Genomic DNA, 15434 nt, shown 5'->3' with positions numbered 1-15434 from the left:
GGAAATTTGTGCTTTATTCCTTTTTGAAGGAGGCACGTATACTTTATTAAAATTTATTTATGTATATATCTTTGTCTGTGCTGGGGCTTTGTTCCTGTGCGTGGGCTTTCTCTAGTTGTGGCAAGCAGGGGCTACCATCTAGGTGTGGTGTGAGGGCGTCTCATTGCAGTGGCTTCTCTCGTTGCAGAACACAGGCTCTGGAGCACATGGGCTTCAGTGGTTGGGGAGCACAGGCTCAGCAGTTTGGCTCCCGAGCTCGAGAGTGCAGCCTCAGTAGTTTTAACGCACAGGGTCACTTGAACGAGCGGCCCCTGCCTTGACAAGCAGACTCTTAACCATTGGACCAGCAAGAAAACCCAGCATCTACACTTTTTTTTTTTCTCAGTTGACATAGCTCCCTCTACTGCTGCTTTCATTTAGTCTTCAAAAATACAGCATTTTCTCTTGACGCCTTCTTTCTGGGTCAATTTAACTTAATTCCATAGTTGTCGGAAAACGTACTCTGTCTGATTTCAACATATGGTCTATCTGGAAGAATGTTTCATGTGTCCCCAGAAAAGAATGTATGTTCAGCCAAGGATGGGTGCAGTGTTCTCTAACATATAAGTCAGCTTGATTGAGTGTTGTTGAAATTTTATATCACTTTACTCATTTGTCTTCTACTTGTTCAACCAGTTCTTTGTCGACTTTGTGGTGAAAACTGAAACAGAGATGTTAGAAATTTATATTGCTATGCAAAGGAACTAGAATACACAAGCAGGGATTAGCACGGAGGATTTCTATTATGGAATGTTAGGACTTACTGTAACGCTACAATAATTCAGACAGTGTGGTATGGATGTAAGTACAGACACATATATTAATGAAACAGAATAGAGGGTCTAAAAACAGATTTGCACACATATGGACAACTGTTTTATGAAAAAAGTGACAAAGTACTTCAATGGGGAAAAGGAAAGACTGTTTTAAAAATTGTGCTGGAACAAATGAATGAAGTCACTCAGTCGTGTCCGACTCTTTGTGACCCCATGGACTGTAGCCTACCAGGCTCCTCTGTCCATGGGATTTTCCAGGCAATGGTACTGGAGTGGATTGCCATTTCCTTCTCCAGCGGATCTTCCCAACCCAGGGATCGAACCTGGGTCTCCCGCATTGTAGACAGACGCTTTACCGTCTGAGCCACCAGGGAACAAATAGATAAACATTTTGGAGGAAAAAGCAAACCGTGATCCACACCGCACACCATATACAAAAGTTACCTTAAGTGTTCTCACCGCACACACAAACACACACACGCACACACACAGTAACTCTGTGAGGTGAAGAATGTGCTGACAAACCTGATTGTGGTATGAAAACAGACTTACAGATCAATGGGACAGATGAGAAAACCCAGAAATAAGCCCACACATTGATGGTCAATTGATTTTTACCGAAGGAGCCAAGAATATGAAAAGGGAAAGGACAGTCTTTTCAATTAATGGTTTGGCAAAACTGGACAGCCACATGCAATAGGATGAAACTGGAACACTCTCTTACACCGCACATCAAAGTTAACGGAAAATGGATTAAAGACTTGACCATAAGACCCCAAACCACACAACTTCTGAGGAAATCAAAGATGGTAAGCTCCTAGACGTAACTGGTGGAGATAAATTCTTGGATTTGACACCAATATCAAAGGCAACAAAAGCAAAAATAAACGAGTGGGAATATACCAAACTAAAAAGTTTGTGCACAGCAATTGAGACCTTGCACAAAATGACAAGGCAGCTTACTGAATGGGAAAAATATTTGCAAATTGTATGTCTGAGATGCGGTTAAAATCCAAAGTATGTGGGGCTTCCCTGATGGTTCAGATGATAAGGAATCTGCCCGCAATGCAGGACACCCTGCTTAGATCCCTGGGTGGGAAGATCCCCTGGAGAAGGAAATGGATTTAAGGAAATAGAATTTAAATCCATAGATTTAAAATGTGTGCATTGGGTTGACAACACTTCAACACAACGAGAGAGATAACCAGGCATTATGTGCCATCTGGAGGGATGAATTGAAAAGCATTCAATACCACTTCTGAAGTATGTTTGCCCAAAAATCGAATCTGGTTTGATCAAGCCTCTAAAATTATCAGTTCATATGAACATAGGGACTTGGGAACTATGAAATAACACCACAAGAATACAATTAGGAAATTCCAAAAGGTGGAACATAGTTCAGGGCAAATGGCCCAGCTGCTTCAACAAAAACATAGCCAGGGGTAGAGCCCATTACATCAGTTCCAGATTAAAAGGGACTTGAGAGATTATTGGGAGACTATTCTCCACAAATCTCATATTTCTGTGTATCTTTCAAGCAGACCGAAGATTGCCTTTTTCCCAAACACTCTTTTTGAATATTTATATAGTGAACAGCCTCAAAAGATAGAGTCTCCGTCTCCAGAGCAAAGGGCAAGTTATACTGGAAATTATGCTCAAGACATTTCTTCCTCAAGGCCAGGATCGGGAAAGACTCGACGCCCGTAAGCTAGGAGTGCTTCTCCTGTAATGGAGCCTACCGCACACGCAGGATTTATCTGGCCTTCTGCAACACCCTGTGGGGACTGAGGCTTAGGGAGCTCGTGGAAATGTTGATACTCTCACTGCCACTAACGCTGTGGGTATTCAAGTCTTTGTCTCTGACCCAGGAGTCTCATGTTTTCCAACAGCAGCCATAAGACCACGGCCAGCCACCTTGTTAGCTTTCACGGAGGAGAAAATATTAGACCCTATGCCTCAACTACGGAAGCCCACACACCTAGCCTGTTTTGGCAACAGAAGAAGCCTCCACAGTAAGTCCGCACACAACAACGAAGAGATGGCCCTGCTCGCTAAAACCAGAGAAAAGCCTACACACCAACGAACACCCAGCACAGACAAAATTAATAAAATAAAAAATAAATAAACAAACGAACCCATACCTGCCAACATCTTGACTTTAGCCCAGTGGGAGCCATTTGGGTCTTCAGAACTACAAGACTAACATTTTCTGTGGTTTTAAGCCAACGAGTTTATGGCAGTTTGCTACAGGAATGATGGAAAACGGACAGAGGCAAATTCAGGAGATCTGAGAGAAGTCTCTGGAATCAGTAGTGGAAATGTTGATCAAATTGTATGGTCAATAAACGGTCCTCCACTTTACTGCCAGTCAGTGAGGAGGAACTGAAGAAGTTATTGCATGCAAAGTACCCTGAAGTAGGTGTAAAGACAGCTGCCTCGACAGTGTTACAGTTGGTCTTAACTCTTCCAGGTGGGGGACTTCCTCACCAAACTGTGGTCAGTCTCAAGTGTAACTTATTGTACACACTCTCAAGCCTCTTATTGCAACAACTAGTACAGGCATACCTCAGGGATATTGTGGGCATTGCAGACCACCGCAACAAAGTGAATATTGCAATACGGTGAGACACAGATTTTTGGCTTCCCAATGCATGTAAAAGTAACCTTTATATCGTATTGTAGTCTACTAAGTGTTCAACAGCACTGTATCTTAAAAACAATGTAAATTAATTAATTAAAAAACTTTATTCTTTAAGGGCTTCACAGGTGGCTGAATGGTAAAGAATCCACCTGCCAGCAGAGGAGACCCAAGAGACGGCGTGTCCATCCCTGGGTCAGGAAGATCCTCCGGAGGAGGAAATGGTAACCCTCTCCAGTGTTCTTGCCTGGAACATCGCATGTACGGAGGAGCCTGGCAGGTTACAGTTCATAGTGTTGCAAAGAGTCAAACACTTCTGAGCACAGCACAGCACAGCACTTATGCCTAAATGAGGCTAACCATCATCTGAGTCTTAGGTAAGTCATAATCATTTTGCTGATGGAGGGTCTTGCCTTGATGACAATGGCTACTGGTTGATCAGGATGGTTTTTGCTGAAGGTTGAGGTGGCTGTGGCAATTTCTTAAAATGAGACACAAATGAAGTTTGCCTCACCGACTCTTCTTTTCACGAACGACTTCTCTACATCATCTGATACTCTTCTGTAAAATTTATTTTTGTATTGAAAGATAACTGCTTTACAGAATTTTGCTGTTTTCTGTGCTGACCTGCACTACCAAAAGAGTTCCTTAAGACAGAAGGCAAATGATACCAGATGGAAATCTACATCTACACAAAGGAATGAAGAGCATCAGAAATGGTAACTACATGGGTAAATGTAAATATTGTTCTCATTGTTTGGATCTCTTTAAAAGATCATCAGCGGTTTAAAATTAGAATATCAATGAATCATGCCACTTATAATATACTCAAATTTAAATATATGACAACAATAGCACAAAACGTGGGAGGGGCATGGAAGTATGTTGTTGTAAGGTTCTTGAATTATACATAAGATGGCATAATGTCAAGACGTTAAATTGTAATAAGCGAATGATATCAACACTATAAACGCTAAAACAACCACTAAAATAAAACAAGGAAGTATTAAAGCTCTTAAACATAACAAAGAATACAAAATGGAAGCATAAAAAATAATTAATTCAAAATAAGACAGAAATAAAGGGGGAAAGGACCAAGGAATTGATAGAACAAATAGAAAACCAATAGCCATATGGTAGATTTAAACACAACCGCATCTGTAATCTTATTATATGTAAGTGGAAAATAGATTTTCAAGTGGGTAAAAAAAAGCAAGAAATCCACTTTAAATATAAAGAGAAGATTAGGTTAAAAGTAGAAGGATGGCAAAACATGTACCAGGCTTTGCCAGGGGAAAGGGATATTTAGGGAGTTTGGTATGGAGAGGTACACACTGTTCTATTTCAAATAAATACTCAGTAAGGGCCTACTGTAGAGCACATGGAACTCTGCTCATTACGCGGCAGCTTGGATGGGAGGGGAGTTTGGGGGAGAATGGATACATGTATATGTATGGCTGAGTCCCTCTGCCGTTCACTTGAAACTATCACAGGATGGTTAATCAGGTATACCTCAATACAAAATAAAAAGGATTTTTTTAAAAACACTTTGAATTTCCATACAAATTTTAGAATCATCTTAGTCAATTTCTACAAAAAAAAAGCATAGTGTACCATGCTAACACTAATCTGAAGAATCCAAACTAATCCTTAGTGCTTATGCATGTGATAATAGAGCTTCAAAATACATGAAGCAGAATTCAGGAAGCAATAAATGTTTTTCTTATTATTTGGATCTCTTATGTCAATGTAGGGCAAAACCAATACAGTATTGTAAAGTAAAATAAAGTAAAAATAAAAATTAACAAAAATAAAAGATAATCAACTGTTTAAAACGGCAAGAATTAGAGAAGTCAACATTTATAATTGGAGATTTCAACAATACTCTAAGTAATTGATAAAAAAGTGGACAGAAAATCAATAAAGATACATAAGATCTGATCAACACTATTAAGCAAGTTGGCCGAATTGGCTTTTATAGAACACTCCACTAAATAACAGTAGAATACACATTCCTTTCCTTTTAAGTGCACACAGAACTTTTACAAAGCAGACTATAATCTTGCCCATAAAATACATCTCAATCAGTCTAGGTTACAAGGATACAAGGTGCTTGGGGCTGGTGCACTGGGATGACCCAGAGAGATGGTATGGGGAGGGAGGTTCAGGATTGGGAACTCATGTACACCCGTGGCGCATTCATGTTGATGTATCTCAAAACCAATATAGTATTGTAAAGTAAAATAAAGTAAAAACACATATACATCTCAATAAGTATTAAGACATTCAAGTTATACAAACTACGTTCTCTAGCCACAGTAGAACTGAGTTAGAAACCAATAGAAAGGTAATTGCAAAATCCCTAAGTAACTGAAAACTGAATAACACACACCTAGATAACCCATGCATTAAAGAATAAATCAAAAGGGAAATTTAAAAGTATTTTGAACTAGATGAAAATGAAAACACAATGTATTAAGTGTTGTCAGGGACTTCCCTGGTGGTACAGTAGATAGGAATCTGCCTGTCAATGTAGGGGAAATGGGTTCAGTTTCTAGTCTGGGAGGATTCCACATGCCCCAGAGCAGCTAAGACCATGTGCCACAACGCCTGAGCCCATGCTCTAGAGCCGGTGTGCCTCAACCACTAAGGCCTGCTCACCTGGAGCCTGTGCTCAGCAACAAGAAGCCATCGCTATGCGAAGCCCATGCACCGCAGCTAAGAGTAGTCCTCAGTATACTAGGAATAGAAGGGGACGTCCCCAACTTGGTAAAGGGCATCTATGAAAAACCTATAGCTAACATCATATTTAAGAGTGAAGAATGGAATGTTTTCCCCTTCGGATCAAGAACAAGTCAAGGATGTCCTCTTGGCACGTGTATTCAACATTGTATTAGAGATTCTAGCCAGTGCAGCAAGAACAAAAAAGAAAGAAAATGCATGCAGATTAGAAAGGGTGAAGTAAAACATGATTGTCTCCATTGAAAATCCTTATTTATTTAAAAGCTACTCAAATTAATAAATAAGCTTAGTAAGGTTTCAAGACTCACAGTCAATTTATCAAAAATTGATTGCATTTCTATATACTTATTATAATACCATTTATAATTGCATTAAAAATATCAAATACTTATGGAAAAACCTGACAAGAGACATGTAAGATTTATATACTGAAAACAGAAAACTTGCTGAGAGAACTTAGGGAATCCAAAGACTCTTAAAGATGTAAATAAATGGAGAGATGTATACTGTGTTCACGGATCCGCAAACACAGTATTGTTAAGATGTCAGTTCATCCCCAACTGATCTAGGCACTTAGCGCATTGCCAATCATAGAGCCATCAAGCCTTTCTTGTCGAAATTGACTAAGATGACTCTAAAATTTGAACGGAAATTCAAAGGACCCAAATAGCCTAAACAGCTTTGAATAAAAAGACAAGAGTTTTGCCTGACTTACACTCCCTGACTTTAAGACTTATTATTCAGTTCAGTTCAGTTCAGTCTCTCAGTCGTGTCTGACTCTTTGTGATCCCATGGACTGCAGCACGCCAGGCCTCCCTGTCCATCACCAACTCCTGGAGTTTACTCAAACTCATGTCCATTGAGTCGGTGATGCCATCTAATCATCTCATCTTCTGTCGTCCCCTTCTCCTCCTGCCTTCAATCTTTCCCAGCATCAGGGTCTTTTCAAATGAGTCAGCTCTTTGCATCAGGTGGTCAAAGTATTGGAGTTTCAGCTTCATCAGTCCTACGAATGAATATTCAAGATTGATTTCCTTTAGGATGAACAAGTTGGTTCTCTGTGCAGTCCAAGGGACTCTCAAGAGTCTTCTCCAACAACACAGTTCAAAAGTATTAATACTTTGGCGCTCAGCTTTCTTTATAGTCCAACTTTCACATCCATCCATGACTACTGGAAAAACAATAGCCTTGACTAGATGGGCTTTTGTTGGCAAAGTAATGTCTCTGCTTTTAATATGCTGTCTAGGTTGGTCATATCTTTTCTTCCAAGGAGTAAGTGTCTCTTAATTTCATGGCTGTAGTCACCATCTGCAGTGATTTTGAAGCCCCCCAAAATAGTCTCTCACTGTTTCCATTGCTTCCCCATCTATTTGCCATGAAGTGATGGGACTGGATACCATGATCTTCATTTTCTGAATGTTGAGCTTTGAGCCAACTTTTTCCACTCTTCTCTTTCACTTGCCTCAAGAGGCTCTTTAGTTCTTCTTCACTTTTTGCCTTAAGGGTGGTGTCATCTGCATATCTGAGGTTATTGATATTTCTCCCAGCAATCTTGATTACAGCTGGTGCTTCCTCCAGCCCAAAGTTTCTCATGATGTATAACTCTCATGGAGACTTACTATAAAGGTGCAGTAATAAAGACAGGGGTTTCCCTTGTAGCTTAGTTGGTAAGAATCTTCCTGCCATGCTGGAGACCTGGGTTCAATTCCTGGGTCAGGAAGATCCCCTGGAGAAGGAAATACTGGCAACTCACTCCAGTATTCTTGCCTGGAGAGTCCCATGGACAGAGGAGCCTGGCAGGCTACAGTCCGTGGGGTCGCAAGACCGTGCGATATTGGGATCAAGACACATAAGTAGAGGGTGGATAAATAGCCCCATATATATATGTTAACTTTTGACAAAGATGCAAAAGTACTGTGTTGTATTTTCTGTCCATTTTGTACTCTTCTGTCCAAAAGGTACATTCTTTTCAAAAATTGGAAATGCATGTACAAAAAAATTACATGAACTTGGATCTATATCTCATATGATATATGAATATTAGCTCAAAATGGATCATTGGCCTAAGGGTAAAATTATAAAACTTCTACAAGAAAACATAAGGGAAATTATTTGTGACCTTGAGTTAGGCAAAGAGTTGTTAGGCATGACACCAAAAAACATCATCCATTAAAGGAACAAATTGATAGATTATGGTTCATAAAATTAAGAACTTCTGTTTTTCAGAAGACAAGTTACAGTCTAGATGAAACTGTTTGCAAAGTATATTAATGATAAAGGGCTTGTATCCAGAATATATGACAGTCTCTCAAAAATGCTACAAATAAGAAAACTACCTACCCAATTAATGGCCAAAGTGTATGCACAGATGCTTTATCAAAGATTATCTACTGATAGCAAAGAAGCACATGAAAAGGTGTGCACAAGTCCTCTCCCCACTTCTCTTCCCTGAGGACAACCAATGTTAATCATCTTTTGCTTTCTTTCCAGAAATATTTCTTTACAAATAATGCTTTTAGATTGCCTGGTATATGATTACTTTCCATCCTATATCTATGAAAAATCTCTAAGAATAGAGAAATAATATTTTATTCTTAAATTTTCTCATGGAAAATTGGAGAAACCAAGTCAAGTACTGACATTGATAGTTTTGTGGAGACGTTTCAGTGGGTTTTGTTTAAAGTGTGTGAAAAAGAGTTCAAAGAAACAGATGGTTAGTAGGAAGGGGGGAAATGGCTTGAAAACAAAACAGAAATTCAGCCTTGTTCAGTAATTACTCTAGTGAAGCAGACAACTCTCACTCAAAAAGCATCAAGGTGGGCAGCATAGAGTGTCTTCTTTCCAAATTCAGAGAAAATTACATCTCCCTAAAGTTGTGATGAGACTGTAGACTAATTTTCTTTTTTTTCATTTTTTTATTTTTTAAATTTTTAATTGATTTTTCTTTTCTTCTTCTTCTTCTTTTTTTTTTAAACAATACTGTATTGGTTTTGCCACACATCAACATGAATCTGCCACGGATGTACATGTGTTCCCAATCCTGAACCCCCCTCCCACCTCCCTCCCCATACCATCTCTCTGGGTCATCCCAGTGCACCAGCCCCAAGCATCCTGTATCCTGCATCAAACCTAGACTGGCGATTCATTTCTTATATGATATTATACATGCTTCAATGGCATTCTCCCAAATCATCCCACCCTCTCGCTCTCCCACAGAGTCCAAAAGACTGTTCTATACATCTGTATCTCTTTTGCTGTCTCGCATACAGGGTTATCATTACCATCTTTCTAAATTCCATATATGTGTGTTAGTATACTGTATTGGTGTTTTTCTTTCTGGCTTACTTCACTCTGTATAATCAGCTCCAGTTTCATCACCTCATTAGAACTGATTCAAATGTATACTTTTTAATGGCTGAGTAATACTCCATTGTGTATATGTACCACAGCTTTCTTATCCATTCATCTGCTGATGGACATCTAGCTTGCTTCCATGTCCTGGCTATTGTAAACAATGCTGTGATGAACATTGGGCTGCACGTGTCTCTATGATTGCTTCCTTGGTGTGTATGCCCAGCAGTGGGATTGCTGGGTCATAAGGCAGTTCTATTTGCAATTTTTAAGGAATCTCCACACTGTTCTCCATAGTGGCTGTGCTAGTTTTCATTCCCACCAACAGTTTAAGAGAGTTCCCTTTTCTCCACACCCTCTCCAGAGTTTATTGCTTATAGACTTTTGGATCACAGCCATTCTGACTGGCGTGAAATGGTACCTCACTGTGGTTTGATTTGCATTTCTCTGAGAATGAGAGCATCTTTTCATGTGTTTGTTAGCCATCTGTATGTCTTCTTTGGAGAAGTGCCTATTTATTTCTTTGGCCCATTTTCTGATTGGGTCATTTGTTTTTCTGGAACTGAGCTGCAGGAGTTGCTTGTATATTTTTGAGATTAGTTGTTTGTCAGTTGCTTCATTTGTTATTTTCTCCCATTCCGAAGGCTGTCTTTTCACCTTGCTTATAGTTTCCTTTGTTGTGCAGGAAGCTTTTAATTTTAATTAGATCCCGTTTGTTTATTTTTGCTTTTATTTCCAATATTCTGGGAGGTGGGTCATAGAAGATTATGCTGTGATTTATGTCGGAGAGTGTTTTGCCTATGTTCTCCTCTAGGAGTTTTATAGTTTCTGGTCTTACGTTTAATTTTCAGAGCATAGTGGTCTTAACTGATCTGTGAATCACATATATATATATATATATATATATTGAACTGGCATAACAGAGCAGAAAGAGCCAAATTAATGGAAGAAGTGTATGTGAATAATTATTGGAGTGGGGAATATGCTGGACTGTTTGAGGACATGTTCATGGCTAGCAGAATGCAAACTCACATCCAGAGCTATGGTTCCAGCTATGCTTATGTGATGACTCTATTTATGTGCTGATAGGGAAGTCTATGGGCTCAGGCTGTTAAAGATAATTATTTTCAGTACAGGCATTAACTTTTTGCATTAAATAGTGGTAGCTGTAACTAAATATTATTGGCTCTAGTGAATTTTGTACATATATACTAAATGAAGTAGAAAGTTGGGAAAAGTCTCAATCCATGCCTATGAATCGGAATGCTTAAGGTCTATAGAATAAATGAAATGAGGCTTGTGGATATAAAGAGTACAACATAGGAGTGAAAGAATAGTGAAGTTTGGCAGAGATAAGACACAGTTCTGGATTTCACTATTTTAGCCTAACCAAAAGAGGAAAGCAAATTTGATGTCATGATCAGATCAGGCTCAGTATTTTAAAATTTGGTATAATGGGATAATAGCATAACTTATTCATTCTACTTAATATTAGAGTAGGACACGACTGAGAGACTGAACTGAACTGAACTGAATATTAAAAACCTATTTTATTTCATGTTCTGTACAAATCATTAGTGATTTCCCCTTCCAGAAGAGCTAAATGGGTGCCAGATAGTCTATGTAAGTGGAGACATGCTGCCTTGTTTTAATCTCTCCTACACAAGACCTATGTCATCTTGAGAAAATTATTTACCTCTTCTAGTCTCCTCTTCTAAAAATATGTATAATAGTATCTAGCTCATATGGTTTCTGTGAGAATTCAATGCGTTTATATGAATGTACATAGTTATATGTCACTTAGAACAGGGCCTGGCATATCCTAAATGCTCTAAGTACATAGCATGTAGTAAGAAACATAGGAATGTTTTCTGTCATCATCGTCATCTAGTTTCCCTTTGTCCAACCTGGATCAGCTGCATGTAGTTCCTCTATATGTGGCTAACTGTTCTAAGTTGAATTTTGCCTTCTTTTTCTCCTTTTAGGAGAGAAATATGGGATTGAAATCATACAGTAGATAATGACTGTAAAAGCTTCATTTCAGAATGAGAAAGTAGGTGAATTTAAGAGAAAATATTCATTGTTTTTTAATTAAAATGATTACTCATTTAATTTTTAAATTAATTTATTTTGTATTGAAGGATAATTCCTTTACAGAATTTTGCTGTTTCTGTCAAACTTCAACATGAATCAGCCATAGGTATACATATTTCCCCTCCTTTTTGAACCTCCCTCCCATCTCCCTCCTCATCCCACCCTTCTACGTTGATACAGAGCCCCTGTTTGAGGGGAAATCACTAATGATTTGTACAGAAGATGAAATACAATAGGTTTTTAATATTCACTTCAGTTCAGTTCAGTCGCTCAGTCATGTCCTACTCTAATATTAATATTTGAGCCATGCAGCAAATTCCCATTGGCTATCTATTTTACATATGGTAATGTAAGTTTCCATGTTACTCTTTCCATACATCTCACCCTCTCCTCCCCTCTCCCCGTGTCCATAAGTCTATTCTCTATGTCTGTTTCTCCATTGTTGCCCTGTAAGTAAATTCTTCAGTACCATTTTTCTAGATTCTGTATATATATTTTAGAATATGGTATTTATCTTTCTCTTTCTCACTCACTTCATTCTGTATAATAGGTTCTAGGTTCAACCACCTGGTTAGAACTGACTCAAATGCATTCCTTTTATGACTGAGTAATATTCCATTGTGTATATATACCACAACTTCTTTCTCAATTTATCCTTCAGTGGAAATCTAGGTTACTTCCATGTTCTAGCTATTGAAATAGTGCTGCAATGAACAATGGGATACATGTGTCTCTTTCAATTTTGGTTTCCTCAGGGTATATGCCTAGGAGTGGGATTACTGGGTCATATGGCAGTTTTATTCCTAGCTTTTTAAAGAATCTCCATACCATCTTCCACAGTGGTTATATCAATTTACATTCCCACCAACAATGCAAGAGCACTCCCTTTTCTCCACACCCTCTCCAGCATTTATTATTTGTTGACTTTTTGATGATGGCCATTCTGACTGGTGTGAGTTCAGAATGTGGTTTGCATTTCTCTGTGAAATAGATGGGGAAACAGTGGAAACAGTGGCAGACTTTATTTTTCTGGGCTCCAAAATCACTGCAGATGGTGATCGCTGCCATGAAATTAAAAGATGCTTACTCCTTGGAAGGAAAGTTATGAACAACCTAGATAGCATATTCAAAAGCAGAGACATTACTTTGCCAACAAAGGTCTGTCTAGTCAAGGCTATGGTTTTTCCAGTAGTCATGTATGGATGTGAGAGTTGGACTGTGAAGAAAGCTGAGCACCGAAAAATTGATGCTTTTGAACTGTGGTGTTGGAGAAGACTCTTGAGAGTCCCTTGGACTGCAAGGAGATCCAACCAGTCCATTCTAAAGGAGATCAGTCCTGGGTGTTCTTTGGAAGGAATGATGCTAAAGCTGAAACTCCAGTACTTTGGCCACCTCATGAGAAGTGACCCATTGGAAAAGACCCTGATGCTGGTAGGGATTGGGGGCAGGAGGAGAAGGGAACGACAGAGGATGAGATGGCTGGATGGCATCCCTGACTCGATGGACGTGAGTTTGAATGAACTCCGGGAGTTGGTGATGGACAGGCAGGCCTGGCGTACTGCAATTCATGGGGTCGCAAAGAGTCAGACACGACTGAGTGACTGAACTGAACTGAATAATGAGTGATGTGGAGCATCTTTTCATGTGTTTGTGAGCCATCTGTATGTCTTCTTTGGAGAAATGTCTGTTTAGGTCTCTTCCCCACTTTTTGATTGGGTTGTTTGTTTTCCTAGTGTTGAGTTGTATGAGCTGCTTGTATATTTGGAAATTAATCTTTTGTCAGTTGTTTCATTTGCTATTATTTTCTCCATTCTGAGAGTTGTTTTTCACCTTGCTTGTAGTTTGCTTTGCTGTGCAAAAGCTTTTAAGTTTCATCAGGTCCCACTGGTTTACTTTTGTTTTTATGTCCTTTACTTTAGGAGGTGGGTCATAGAGGATCTTGCTTTGATTTATGTCATCGAGTGTTCTGACTATGTTTTCCTCTAGGAGTTTTATAGTTTCTGGTATCACATTTAGGTCTTTAATCCATTTTGAGTTTATCTTTGTGTATGGTGTTAAGAAGCATTCTAATTTCATTCTTTTACATGTAGCTGTCCAGTTTTCCCAGCACCATTTATTGAAGAGGCTGTCTTTGTCCCATTGTATATTCTTGCCTCCTTTGTTAAAAGTAAGGTACCCATAGGTGCATGGCTTTATTTCTGGGCTTTCTATCTTGTTCTATTGGTCTATAATTCTGTTTTTGTGCTAGTACCATATTGTCTTGATGACTGTAGCTTTGTAGTATGATCTGAAGTCAGGAAGCTTGATTCCTGCAGCGCCTTTCTTCTTTCTCCAGAATGCTTTGGCTATTTGGGATCTTTTGTGTTTCCATATGAATTTTGACATTTTTTGTTCTAGTTCTGTGAAAATGTCATTAGTAATTTGATAGGGATCTCGTTGAATCTGTAGATGCATCTGGTAGTAGAGTCAATTTCACAATATTGATTCTTCCTACCCAGGAACTTGGAATATCTCCCCATCTGTTTATGCCATCTTTGATTCTGTTCATCAGTGTCTTCTAATTCTCTGTGTACAGTTCTTTTGTCTCCTTAAGTAAGTTTATTCCTAGACATTTAATTCTTTTTGTTGCAATGGTCAATTGGATTGATTCTTTAATTTCTCTTTCTGATTTTTCATTGTTAGTGTATAGAAAGGCAAGTGATTTCTATGTATTGATTTTGTATCCTGCAACTTTGCTAAATTCACTGATTAGCTCTAGTAATTTTCTGATACTATCTTTAGGGTTTTCCATGTGCAGTATGATGTCATCTGCAGACAGAGCTTTACTTCTTTTCCAGTCTCGATTCCTTTTTCTTTTTCTTCTCTGATTGCTGTAGCTAGGACTTCCAGAACTATGATGAATAATAGTGGTGAAAGTGGTCACTCTTGTCTTGTTGCTGATCTTAGGGAGAATTTAAAAAGTTGAAATCATTTCAAGTATCTTTTCTGATCTCAATGCGGTAAGATTAGATGTCAACTACAGGAAAGAAAAACTATAAAAACACAGTCATATGCAGGCTAAAAACACTCTTCGGAATAACAGATCATGGAAGAAATAAAAAAAGAAATCAAAATATGCATAGAAACAAATGAAAATGAAAACATGACACCCCCAAACCTATGGGGTTCAGTGAAAGCAGTGCTAAGAGAGAGGTTCATAGCAATACAAGCCTACCTCAAGAAACAAGAGAAACATTAAATAAACAGCCTACCTTTACACATAAGGCAAATAGAAAAAGAAGAACTCCAAAGTTAGTGGAAGGAAAGAAATCCCCAAACTCAGAGCAGAAATGAGTGAAAAAGAGATGAAGGAAACTGTAGCAATGATCCCGTGGCTGATTCATGTCAATGTATGGGCAAAACCAATACAGTATGGTAAAGCAAAATAAAGTAAAAATTAAAATTAAAAAAGAGAAATATTTAAAAAAACTAAACTAAAAGCTGGTTCTTTGAGAAGATAAATAAAATAGACAAACCATAAGCCAGACTTAACATGAAAAAAAAAGAGAGAAGAATCAAATCAATAAAATTAAAAATCAATATGGAGAAATCACAACAGACACAGAAATACGAAAGATCATAAGAGACTACTATGAACAATTATATGCCAATGAAATGGACAACTTGGAAGAAAGGGACAAATTCTTTAAAAAGTATAACCTTTCAAAACTGAACCAGGAAGAAATAGAACATCTTAACAGACCCATTACAAGCATGGAAATAGTAGCTGTAATCAAAAATCTTCCAACAAACAA

General features: G+C 38.4%; 1 protein-coding gene across 1 annotated transcript in view; it reads left to right on the top strand.

The window, feature by feature from the left end:
- Positions 1 to 15434, top strand: part of ZNF81 (zinc finger protein 81) — a 746478-nt gene that overhangs the window by 414347 nt on the left and 316697 nt on the right. The gene's annotated exons all lie outside the window — the stretch shown is intronic.

Source organism: Ovis aries, chromosome X (assembly GCF_016772045.2).
Source record: "Ovis aries strain OAR_USU_Benz2616 breed Rambouillet chromosome X, ARS-UI_Ramb_v3.0, whole genome shotgun sequence".
Taxonomy (NCBI): Eukaryota; Metazoa; Chordata; class Mammalia; order Artiodactyla; family Bovidae; genus Ovis; species Ovis aries.
This window is presented reverse-complemented; position numbering and strand designations above follow the sequence as displayed.